Here is a 13,934-nt window from a genome sequence, read left to right as displayed (position 1 = left end):
TTTCATGAAACACATCCCAGGGCTCCGTCTTACAAAGACTTACGATTGAACCAATCAATCTCAAGTATATGGAAATCCATCAATGTCATTTTTTCTCCAGGAAATATGCACAATCACCTTAGTAAACAAAGAGAATCACACTGAATCTTCAAGAGAATGATGAATGTATGAATATACATCATATTATCTAGAAAATATTTTAAACAAATATATTCATTTTAGATGTCGGTGTTGCTGGCTTTCCACAGTTGTGATTGATTGGATCAATCGCTACTCTTTGTAAGACAGAGCCCAGATTAACATATTTTGGTATAGAGGGCTTTTTGACATAGACAGCCATGCTGGGCATGTGCTTTTTATATTTTATTGAAAGTAAATTTGATACAAATAGAGTATATTATGTCAATTTTATGTTTATCAGTTGTGAATATATATGTTTTCAGCCATGCAGCATATAATGTATATTATGTTATTATGTAGAGCAGTAAATCAACAGCATTTGTAATGGTTTTTAATATTTACTTTTTTGTATGTAATGTGAGAATAATTTACATATACAGTGCGTCCAACAGAAAAGGAATCCCATTTTCAGAGATTGATTTCAAAATTAATGAACATGTTTTTACTATGAATTTGATAATTATGATACGAGTGGAATCTCATCCTAATTTGAGACCAACAGCTTAACATGGCAGATTGCTAACAATAAATATTTAGGCTTATCAAAAACCATTTGCGCAGAAACTTGTGTTAATCTGAATCCATTTTCATTTCAGGGATCAGTGAGAGAAGCTTAAAGAATACAAAAGAAATGCTAACGAGCCAATCATCAAATAAGCATGAACCAATCTTGTTCAATTTTTCTGCGCAATCTGATCTTTACATTAAAATTTCAAACTCTTCTAGCTCATTAATGTGTGAAGTGTTCACGACATATTTGGTATCAAAATGTAGAGGAATAATTGAATGGTATGATGATGTAAACGAAATATATTTAATTTGACTTCGAAGAAAAATGATGTGGGAATCCTGGTTTCCTTTTTTCTGGGACGCACTGTATAACAAACATGTATTTCATTCAGTCATTTCATAATCATCTGCTGTGCAAGATTACACTAAATATCAAACAATGCTTGCTTTTCAAGCAAATTTACTTCTTAAAATAATAAAGTAACTTCAATCAAATAAAGTGCAGCAAATTTATAGTTCTTCAAAGTTCATATGATTTCAGGGCAACGTATCTTAAAGCTTCACAATTGATTGTACAATAAACGTTTACAATTCATTGTATTGATTATATTGTCAATAAATTGTTAAAGTCGATTGTATAACCAATTGCTATAATTCCACAAATTTTGTGGAACAGAAATGAGCTTCCCTTTATATGTTTATGTTTTTCATTTGATATTGCTATTGTTTTATGCTAGAATTAGAATCATTCACGATTTCTACATCTTTTGTGTCTACTACTATTAATAACGGCATACATTTACCCAAGGTAGCCACTTAAGTTCCCAAAACTGTTCTATCAGCAGGCCATGCTGTTATTATTACCCTGGCTTTAGCTAGGCTGCCTATCTAGGCACTCAAGCATTCAAGGAATTTCTTCCTGCCAATACCCATTTACCTCACCTGGGTTGAGTGCAGCACAATGTCAGTAAATTTCTTGCCGAAGAAAAACACGTTATGGCTTGGAATCGAGCCGACATCCCTTAGATTGAAAGACTAGAGTCGTTTAACCACTAGACCACGACACCCCCACATACAGTGGTGCTCAAAAATTAGTAAACCCCACCAGAAAATCAACATTTTTAAAGTGTTCAAGTTCTGCCATGTTTTAGATATACATTTGGGAATTCGGGTGATAGAATATTACATTCAGTGAAGTTTGTTTCTCTTGGCTATTTTTTTTAATTACATTAAATACTCGGCATGAAGGATTGCATTTTGTGGTGGGGTTCACTACCTTTTGGTCACAACTGTATTCCTGATGAAAGAGTTGTTGATATCCATTCATGGCAGTATCATGAGATTTTTGGTACCTCTAGGAAGGGGGACAGACAAAATACTCTTTCTCAGAGTCAGAGGCTACAGTACAAATTAAATTAAAAATTCAAGGAGAGGGGGAGGATAGCTCCCTGGTTCACTCCCCATGGTGATATGTGATTATCATATATCTTCCCTGGCTGATAAACTCAGATTAAACATATTAAGGGCAGCTTAGAAAAAGCTTTATTTTAGAAATATAGCAATGGCTGCAGTCTCGTATAGTCTGAGAACAGTCTCTTACAGTACCTTCCAAGAACTTGGGCTTACACTGAGCTGTCATCAAAATAATTCAAATTTGAAATACAAAGTTTTAACAGCCCTTTAACAATATCTTGGTCACATTACCAATGGGAAGACCTCCATAGCATATAAGCATTCTCAGCTTTTAAATGGTCAGGTATCTATTTTTACACACTTTCATTGAACCTTCTGATGTTACTTCAGTGATCCTATTTTTTCGTTTTCCCACAACTATATTAGTTTGAAAGGTTTCATCTTCTATTTGCAAGAAGTAGACAGTTTCTCATGATCTTTGTTCGATAGACTATATCATCAAATTGATGTATATACATAACTTTTGTGACATTTTTAGCAATATGTGAAGATTCTTATTTTTGTACATTGTATGTGTGGTGTAATGTTTGTAGATGTCACCGATTTAAAGTAATGTATATACATGAGATATAAATATGGAAAATTTGTGTTATTGTATATATGGCAGTCAGGATAAAACGTTTCATTTTTTCTCATTTGAATGAGTTATTTTTCTCTGTTTGATTGATTACTGTACTTGATAGTTTATGACTTTTCGTAGGGCCATTAACATTTATGAGCAGTGATGTTTGAAAGCAGTGGTGATGGTTGTATATGATGGTGAAATGATGGGGATGATGATGATGGTGATGATGATGATGGTGGTGATGGTAATGATGGTGGTGATGGTAATGATTGTGATGATGATGGTGGTGATAATCATGATGGTGATGATGATGATGATTGTGGTGGTGGTAGTGATGATGATGATGATGGTGATGATGATGATTGTGATGATGATTATGATGGTGATGGAGATCCCTGCTTGTCATCTGAAGTCCACAATAGCTTACTCCTAATATCCCTCTTTCCTTCACAAAATCCATACGTCCCGTTCTAAGTCTCTTGAAATTTCCTAATATCGGATCTATGATTACATACATTTACATTCCATCTGGAACTCAGGAATCTCCAAAGAAGTGGAGGGATCAGTTAAGAGAGAGAGATGATGATGATTATGATGGTGATGGTGATGATGATGATGATGATGATGATGGTGATGGTGATGATGATGATGATGATGATGGTAGTGGTGGTGATGGAGATGGAAATGGTGATGATGATTATGATGATGATGGTGATGATGATGATGATGATGATGGTAGTGGTGGTATATGGAGATGATGATTATGATGATGATGGTGATGATGATGATGATGGTGATGACGATGATGATGATGATGGTAGTGGTGGTGATGGAGATGGTGATGATGATTATGATGATGATGATGATGGTGATGGAGATGGTGATGATGATGGTGATGGTGGTGATGGTGATGGAGATGGTGATGATGATTATGATGATGATGATGATGATGGTGATGGAGATGGTGATGATGATGATGGTGATGGTGATGATGGTATTGATGATGATGATGGTAGTGGTGGTGATGGAGATGGAGATGGTGATGATGATTATGATGATGATGATGATGGTGATGGAGATGGAGATGGTGATGATGATTATGATGGAGATGGTGATGATGGTGGTGATGGTAGTGGTGGTGATGATGATGATTATGATTAAGATGGTAATGATGATTATGATGATGGTGATCCCCCCCCCCCTCTTTTTTTCCAAAACCGTGTACAAAAACGTAAAAATGACTATATGATTGTGATTTTTGCATGGCCACCCCCCCCCCCACTTTGAAAACCGTTCCGCAGCCCCTGACTATAATGAGGCTGCGATGAATGCAAGGAATGCTCCCCAGGGAGTGGCAAATGTGCACTTTTCGTTCGGGATTGAACTTAATCCAATGACCGGGATAATAATGACTGCAAAGAGCTTTGAGCCGTTATGGGAAAAGAGCTATATGAAAACTAGCTATTATCATTATTATTATTAGTTTTATTATTATTATTATTACTGTAACTATTTCTTATTTTTTCTATCTTAAAATAATGTGATAGATTTTATATACTTGTTGTTATTCTTGTTACCATTGTTTATTTGTTTCATACAGATCAAGTGGACGCTTATTTTTATTCTAGAATGTACCCTTTTTGTGAATAATATATATATGACCCAAAATTATAATATTTCAGCTATTTAGTAAACCCTTAAATTACAAGTGAATACATAATTTCTTATTAATTTAAACAGTCATAGCGAATTCATACCTAGATTGTTCCCAATCTTAAACATGGCGAGCAGTGTAAATCACATATGACTCAAATTGAAATTAATAGTTCAACAATATACGAGCCTTAAATTACAGATTAATACTTAATATTTTTACAATTCTAGTGGATTTGTATAAAGGTAGATTGTGCACATTACCCTTAAAAATAATGAGCAGTACAGCATATTACTAAATTTCATATTAATAATTCAGCTATTACTGCACCCGCACATTACAGATGAATTCTAGACTTGTTTCTTCCCTGATACGACTCTGACTCCTCTTTATTTAATTCCACCATTTCTCACCCATAGCTGAGCTTTGGACTTGCCATTTCCCTACCCTCTTTATTACGTCAATAATTGGAGTGTGAATTGTGGTTTTATAAAACACTTAACAATTTTGTTATACGGAGTTGATAGTTAATCATTAAAACGAAAGGCGCATGTTTGTTTACCTACTACATTCATTTAATCATCACCCATTTAGTTATGTAATGTCGAATGATCAGAGAATTTAAAGGGATGGTCCGGGCTGAAATCATTCATAGTTAAATACATAGAGTAGAATTCACTTAGAAAAATGCCGAAGATTTCATCAAAATCGGATTTCAAATAACAAGGTTATTGAATTTTAAAGTTTAGCAATATTTTGTAAAAACAGTCGTCACGAATATTCATTAGGTGGGCTGATGATGTCACATCTCCACTTGCTCTTTTGTATTTTATTATATGAAAATAGGTTTCTTCAAATTTTTTTCCTCCAAGAACTAGAAAAATTGGGTTGACATCTGATTTAGTGTACTATTCCATGATGGCAATTGTCTATGCTTTATAGTAGCAACTGGTGAGAAGTCATGCTTTCTCTCCGATTAACGTATTTTACTCTACTTTCATATTCCGTTTGACTCTTTACAAAGAATGTATGAAATATTACCATTCTTACAAAACATAAACTATACCATGGTGGTATTTTCTTTGCTCTGTCATGACTCTTTGCCAATTAATATGAATCCCAACTTCACATACCTATGGTTCATAATAAGTGCTTTTTGCGTTATTTTTAATACCAGTACTGCATTTGGTGCTCTTGGAATGCCCTTTGTCATCAATCTAAGTCTCTCATCCGAGCTTATCAAGTGATAATTTTCGAACATTTGGCCTATATTTTGATGAGTCTTTTCATATCATAGGATATTATGTAAACTAAATATCTGAACACAGAAGATGTATACTGTCCTATGGCATAACTTATTGATTAAACCAAAATATTTGAACCATGGTATGCATGATAGTGTGGTTGTTACAAACCTCAAGCTATTAGAATTGCATTTATTCGTTGGATTCTTGATCTGCCACATATATGGGGTTGTCAAAGGTGATGACTTTCTAATTGCAGGAGTTGAGTCAGTCTTTCCCAATGAATACACCTTTGTTTTATTTTTCAATAACCCTATGTATAATAACTTTAACAGAGTAAAACCATGAACCTATATAGTGAGAAAACTATTCCTGCATACCCTTTAAATAAGCAAAGATATAAATCAAAGTAAGTGAAACAAGCTCAAAGTTGACATACTTTGTATTTCTATATGTAGTCATTTTAAAATATATATTAATATACCTTAGACTCAGACACCCCCCCCCCCCCTGCCAGCAGTGGCCAGGTCTATTTTGGATGTTGACACTAACTTATGATGATCACTCGTGTATCTTGTAAGTTTTGATACAACATTTTGCTTGGTAAATCTACATCCGTTACACAATAGACCTTGCTGTTGATTTTTTAAAAAGTTATTATACACATCACTATTGACTCACACTGACGTTAGTTGTAAATAGTATTTGTTTTCATTTGAACATGGTAGGTCCACGCTTTCAGGCATGTGTATCAAATTGAGATTCTTTTATTTAAAAGCTAAGCCATATCTCATTGGCTTTGCTTATTAGACTATCATAATTATTCAACATTCTATGAGTCTTGCTTTTAACCAACCTATTTTATACACATGAATGAAAACCCAATTTCTTTCATTTACTTCACTTCAGTAGGTGTACCTTTTAGCAAGTGCCTAAAAATTTGATCCCAATATTGAATCTTTTTATTTTTTGCTATGTTACTGACGTTGGCGTTCGAATATTCCTTGCATTGAACATGTTGAACACTTGACCTCATGCAATTTATTAACAACATAATTTCTATAGTCTGTTGCTATAGTAGGTGCATTCTTGTAATTCATGATATCAATACCAGTCATGCTGTCAGTTGCCTACTTGTAATTTTGAATTGAAGTATTTTCAATCTAACCTTCATTCAGTTAGGTCCGATAATGCACAGTATATATATATATATATATGAATACAAAAGATCAGTAACAGAGAGCGTGGGCCCTGCCCTATAATTATGATACTTTTATCATATGCATGATGTAGGCTTTGATTCCAGATGGTGAGATATTGTATCTACAATGTGTGCCCTGTCTTAGAGATGTAAAAAAAAAAAAATTGTTACACCACTTTGAATGAAAATGTTTACATTTTTATACCAAAAGCCTAGCATTCCCATTTTCAAGTTTTTATTGGGCATGCACATCCCATATCATGGATTTTGGGTTCTTTCAATTTCTTTTTTTCTTAATACATATCAGTCCTTTTTAATAATAATATTCAATCGACTGTATCATACACGTATTCCCATGTATTCTTAGATCATTGTTTTTTTCAGCCATAATTGTTTTTCAGGCCTAATGAGTTTTTGAAATATGTTTTTTTTTTTTTACAATTAAGGCTTATGTTAACACACCTGACTAAAAGTAGTTTGATGATTTTTTTTTCTTCTCTGCTCAGATGTGCAACTTTGAGCTATAAACATATTAGAATAAAAAATAAAATAAAATAAAATAAAATGAAACAAGAATATGCTGAAGGATTATTTTACTGTTTGATGAAGTTTCTTTATCACAATTTTTCGAGAAAATGTAGTATTTATGTCTATATTGCAACGTTGCACTTTCAAAATTTTTGGCAATTCACATGGTTACAGAATAGGATGCACATATCAGTTTTGTAAAAAGATTATGCAAAGATAACTGCAGGTATTTGCGTTTTATAATTGGCTCATTGTCTTTATAAAAAAAAGTCATCAAACTGTGGTGTATGCAGGTGGTCTCACCTTTTTTATTTAATATTTTTTTTTATATCAATAGTTTTGATTGTCTGAAGTTTATCTTGTCCAACTATTCTTAATTTCTCAAGAAGAACTCAGTCTTTATTTATGACAAGACTATGGATAATGTATTTTTTTTTTAATCTGATTTATGGTATTAATTTTTATTCACCAAATGTGTATAAAGAAAAGAGATATGATAGCATTTAAAGCAATTTATTTTGAATAATATTATGTATTGATGCAGACGCATCCACTTAATTATTATTTGTCTTAAAATTGGCTCCTTATAGTGGATATATGATGGATTTTTATATCGGTTTTATACCCATGATGTTTATAATTTTGTACAAAATTAGCTTAATTACAAGGGCAATTTCTTCTTCACATTTTTCCTTTTCTGCCAACTTTATTTTCTTTCTCCAACTTTTTTGTGGGCTTGACTCTACCGTGTATACCAAACGACATGTAATTGACGTTCAGTATGTATTCATTTTGTTTGTACTTATTCAATTTGCAACAACAATTTGCACAGGTTTTGTTATCTTTCCCATAGCCAAAACTACAATACACATAACATGTAACCTATTATACTTTAATGACATTTGTCAAATTAGGTATCAGTCTGGATTGAAATTCCTACATGATAAAGCGACGAATTTTTACTTTGATGACGAGTGAACCTATACAAGAATTTAGTGACCTACTACATAATCGAATATATTGTTACATGTGTAAGCAAATGTGTCGGAACCATGACTGGAACGAATATTTTTCTTGTTGTAAACACTGTCTTGAACACTTATTTCCTTTCAACCAGTTGAATGATAACGAGCTCGATGATGTAATATCGGCTGATGAACCCTTAGAAGACAATTTTGATAGAATTTCTCATTTACATTTTGATCCTTTTTTAGCACATGAAAGCATTGTCCCAAATGACGATGTTGACCCAGACTTCCAGTTCTATACTGAGAGTTCAAATGACTCTCGGTACTATTGTTATGAAGAATTTAATACAAACTTTGAAAATATTGGTGTCCCGAGCGGCGGTAAATTTTCAAGCATTCACTTTAATGCAAGAAGTCTTTTGAATTCTTTTGATGACATTTCAAGCTGTCTTAACTCTTTGAAATTTACATTTGATATTATTGCCATATCCGAAACCTGGCTAAGATTCGAAAGTCCTCTTGTTTATATGCCTAACTACTCGTTCGTTTGCAATAATAGGAAATATTCCAGAGGTGGTGGAGTTGGAATGTATATCCATGATTCTTTTAATTTCTTAGTACGCACTGACCTTAATTTAAGCGAAGCAACATGCGATTCTTTATTCATCGAACTGGAACAGTGCTCAGGGAAAAATATAATTGTAGGAACCTTGTATAGAGCCCCATCGTTGGACGTTAATTCATTTATTGAGGAGTTTGATAGCCTTTTGATCCGTCTTTCCAGGGAAAATAAAAGGGTGTTTTTGACGGGTGACTTAAACATAGATATTTTAAAACACAACTCTAATTCTCAATCCAAGAACTTTGTGAACTGTCTTTTCAGCAATTTTTTTCTTCCTATAATTCACAGGCCCACAAGAATTACTAAGACAAGTGCCACCCTTTTAGATAATTTTCTGACAAATCAATTTGACTTAGATACTAAAGGTGGAGTGATATACTCTGACGTGTCAGATCACTTGCCAATATTTCATGTAACTTACATGAATGTTAATAAAACTAAATCGGCAAATAATAACGTACTCCGTAGATCTTTTACAACACAAAATATTACGAAATTTAAAAATCAAATCGAAAATTCAAATTGGGAAGAAATCTTTAATATGCAGGATGCTAATCAATCATACGACATATTCATAACTAAATTTACTACATTGTATAATAACAATTTTCCATTAAAAAAAACACCCAGTAAGAAAATTAAACTGAAATGCTGGATGACCGATGGTTTGCTTCAATCTATTCGACATAAAAACAATCTATATAAAAAATATATCCATAAACCAACAGTTAGAAATGAAATTCTATACAAAGATTCTCTTAAAGAAGTGAACTATTTGAAACGGCAGGCTAAAAAACATTATTATAAATCCAAATTTGAAGAATATAAAAATAATATAAACCGTACATGGCAAATGATCAAATCAGTATTAAATAAAAGAAGAAAATCAACCTCCAACACCATAGTTTGTGATGAAGGTCGGTCGACAGACCCGTTCCAAATAGCAAATACTTTTAATAACTTTTTCGTTGAAATAGGTCCAAAGTTAGCTAATATCACTCCTCAAAATGATACAGATTTCAGAACTTATCTATCTGAACCAAATTCAAAATCTTTGTTTTTAAATCCGGTAAGCCAACGTGAAATTTGTAACATTGTCATGCGTTTCGATAACAATAAAGCCCCAGGTCTTGATGAATGCTCACCCAAGATTGTTAAACTTGTAATCGAATTGATAAGCGAACCTTTATGTCATATATTCAATTTATCGTTAACCTCTGGGGTATTTCCTGACAAAATGAAAATTGCGCGAGTTTCTCCAATTTTTAAAACTGGTGACAAAGAGCAAGTTGGTAATTATAGGCCGATATCAGTGCTTTCTGTTTTTTCTAAAATATTGGAAAAGATCATTTATAAAAGGGCTTATAGTTTTCTTGAAAATAACAAGTGTCTTTTTGAATCTCAATATGGATTTCGTAGTGACCACTCAACAGAACTAGCTCTTCTTGAATTAACAAATACCGTAATTGACTCCTTTGAGCACGACTCATTTGCAATAGGGATATTTATTGACTTGTCAAAAGCGTTTGACACTATTAATCATAATATACTTTTATCAAAACTAAATAACTATGGTATTCGTGGAACTGCCCTTGGCCTTTTTTCTAGTTACCTCTCAAATCGTAAACAATGCACCATATATAACTCCGTTCAGTCTGAACTTAGGACAATTGAATGTGGAGTACCACAAGGGTCATTACTTGGTCCACTTTTATTTATTTTATTTATTAATGACATTTATCGTTCGTCAAATCTCCTTTCCTTTATTATGTATGCCGACGATACCAATATTGTTTATTCTGATAAAAATCTTTATCACTTATGTGAAACTGTAAATACTGAACTAACAAATGTTTGTAAATGGTTTTGTGCGAACAAGCTTACCATTAACTATAAGAAATGCAATTATATTATATTCCGTAACTCCACAAGGCGTATTGATCTTAATCATGTAGTGGTGAAGCTTAACAACCAAATTATTCCCAGAGTTGAAAATACTAGGTTTCTTGGCGTTATCATTGATAGTAATTTAACATGGATACATCACATAAATGAAATTGAGAACAAAGTTGCAAAAAATATTGGAATAATATATCGCCTAAGTTTTTACTTGCCTAAAACTGTATTGCGTACATTGTATTGCTCTTTAATCCTGCCATATTTTTATTACTGCAATTTAGTCTGGGCTAACACATATCAAACCCATCTTAAAAAATTATGTTCCCTTCAAAATAAAATTGTACGTATAATTTCTCCAGACGACAATATACCACTAGCAAATACCACGAATTTGTTTCATTCCCTAAAATTGTTGAAATTAGAAGACATCAACAAACTTCAACAATGTCATTTTCTCTACAGGTGTTTAAATTCTCAAATTCCACAAAAATTTCGTGATTCATTTACACATGTTTCCAACATACATCATTTTGATACCCGCTCAAATAATCAAATATTCATTCCCAAACACAGAAAAATAATCTTCCAACACAATATTCGTTATACTGGCCCCAAAATATGGAACGAAATTCCGGATTACATAAAAAAATCTTTGTCGACAACCAGCTTTAAGTATAAAATGAAAAAAATTGCTTCTGTCGTTTTATAAATAAATATTTCCCGTCTTATGTCTCCTTTTGACTTTAAACATGAAAACATGAACCATGACAAATTGTTGTTGCGGCATTTATGTTTGCCCCCACTGATATTTTGTTGAGCATTCTATTTTATTTAGTAATTCATGCCCGCCTCCCCGCTCACGTCTCCCTCTCTTGTTCCCTTTCCTTTTCTTTTCTCTGCCCTTTTTTCCTTTGTATTGTTTATTGTATTGTATTGTATTTATGTCTACAGGCGTATCCCGCCACAAGCCTCAGCTTTTAGGGTATACGCCTTCTTCCTTAAACCCAATATGTACATATTTATATTTTTTATAACAAATTGATTTATGTATGAATTTATGTTTACGAAAAATGTAATGACATGGAAGAAAATAAATGTTTTTTTTTTTTTATTTGAATTATATATTTATTGCTGCAATTGATTTCATTATAAGGGAGACATGATATTATTCACACAAGTATGAAATAATGAAAAAAATAATTTTATGTAATAACATAAGAAAACGGAAAGTGGAGATGTGACATCATCAGCCCACCTAATGAATATTCATGACGACTGTTTTCAAAAGATATTGCTAAACTTTAAACTTCAATAACTTTAATATTTGTTATCCGATTTTGATGAAATTTTCGGTATTTTGCTCAGTGAATTCTACTCCCTATATTAAAATATAAATATTTTCAGCCCGGACCATCCCTTTAAAGGGAAATGCATCGATCGGGCGACATTGGGGAGACAATGTTAATAACAATTGAGAAAAGCATTTAAGTTTCACAATAATCATACCAAATACACATTTTCGACTTTTTACATTTCTGACGTCACCTTTTTGCCATCATACTGCGTGTTTTCTCATTTGAATACTTTGGGTTTTATAGTCAAGCAACCCATGTATCTCTTTTTAATACCTTTTCATGACTTGAGAATTTATAGGGGCGGCCGACCACCATATGTAACGCGCTGCCCCTGTTATCTTCCGTGAATGTCCACTTCGTACGTAACGTCATGAAAATAAGAAGGCTTTCTCATCCCAATTCTTTGTTTTATTTACTTTATCAGGAATTTTTCCCAAAATCCCTTCCACTCTATTTAATTGAAATAAGCATTCACTTTCTTCCATTTCACAAATTTCCACATTTTTCGTAAACATGAATTCATATAAAAATCAGTTTGGTTTGAAATATTTACATGTTGGGTTTATTAGAAGAAGACGTATGCCCTAAAAATATGCCAAGTGTCTTTTTATTTGTTCACAATTTCCATATCAACAAAGTAATGATACAAGTGGCATTTGTTCAATACTGCAAAGCATGTCCAAATATCTCAACCACGGTAATTATCTCTGCCGTGAATGTCAAATTTAGGGGTGTAAATTTATTTGGTTAATTTGCGTATAGGGGCTGGGAAACGATCATTATTTTACATTACAAATTCATATGACGGGGGAAAAAGTCCCACCCATCGAATTCGTTACAAAAACTGCAAAAAAATTGAAGCAAATACTGAAAAATATTTGCAGGAGAATTCAAAAGAGGCCTTAAAGAGGACATAATACATTTTTTACCCAATTTCAGATAGATCGGTGGGTGAGTCTATACATTACACATCATCTGTATACAATTAATTTTCATCTCTTTTCGCGGTCGCCAGTCAAATTTTCAATGAAGGTGATTCTCAGAGGGGAAGAAAGCACACCTCAAAACATTTCTGTTCAATTCTTTTCTGTTCAAATTCTTTTATAATTTCCTAAAAAAGCCTTTAGCACTCTACAGAGTGGATTGGGCGCGATATAAGTATCATTATCATAATTATTTTCCCTCACTCGATCAATGATTATATTCTAAAATCATTCTAAAACTAAACAGAAAGAAATATTGGGTTGAGAGTGTGTGGGAGAGAGAGAGAGGGGGGAAGCATATATATATCATCTTATGCGTAAAATAAGCAATATCTAAACGAATGAATCTTTAAATATAACATTAAATCATAGAATGTATGTAGCTATAGGCCTATTGCATGATTATTGAAATGGGGAACAGATGACATTTTAAATGTATTTAGTAACTTAATTTTGGTAGGTGCGCCTAGATAATATGCGCAGATGATATGGTTATCGAAACTTGATTTGTATGTTTGTTAACGATACAAGCAAGGATATGTACTAAAGAATACGGAAATCGCACAATAAGGAGGAAAACAGTATTCACGACACTTTATTTACCAAATTTAATGTCTGCAACCTCATCGATGACGCATTGTTCTAAAGTTTACTACATCCGCGACTCCATTGCATTGAGTTAGTTAATTTGGTTATTTTCTAAGTTAATAATTATCCCCAAAAGGTTACGTCAATACACATAGCAAGCAAAT

This window comes from Lytechinus variegatus, chromosome 4 (genome assembly GCF_018143015.1).
Source record: "Lytechinus variegatus isolate NC3 chromosome 4, Lvar_3.0, whole genome shotgun sequence".
Lineage (NCBI taxonomy): Eukaryota > Metazoa > Echinodermata > Echinoidea > Temnopleuroida > Toxopneustidae > Lytechinus > Lytechinus variegatus.
This window is presented reverse-complemented; position numbering follows the sequence as displayed.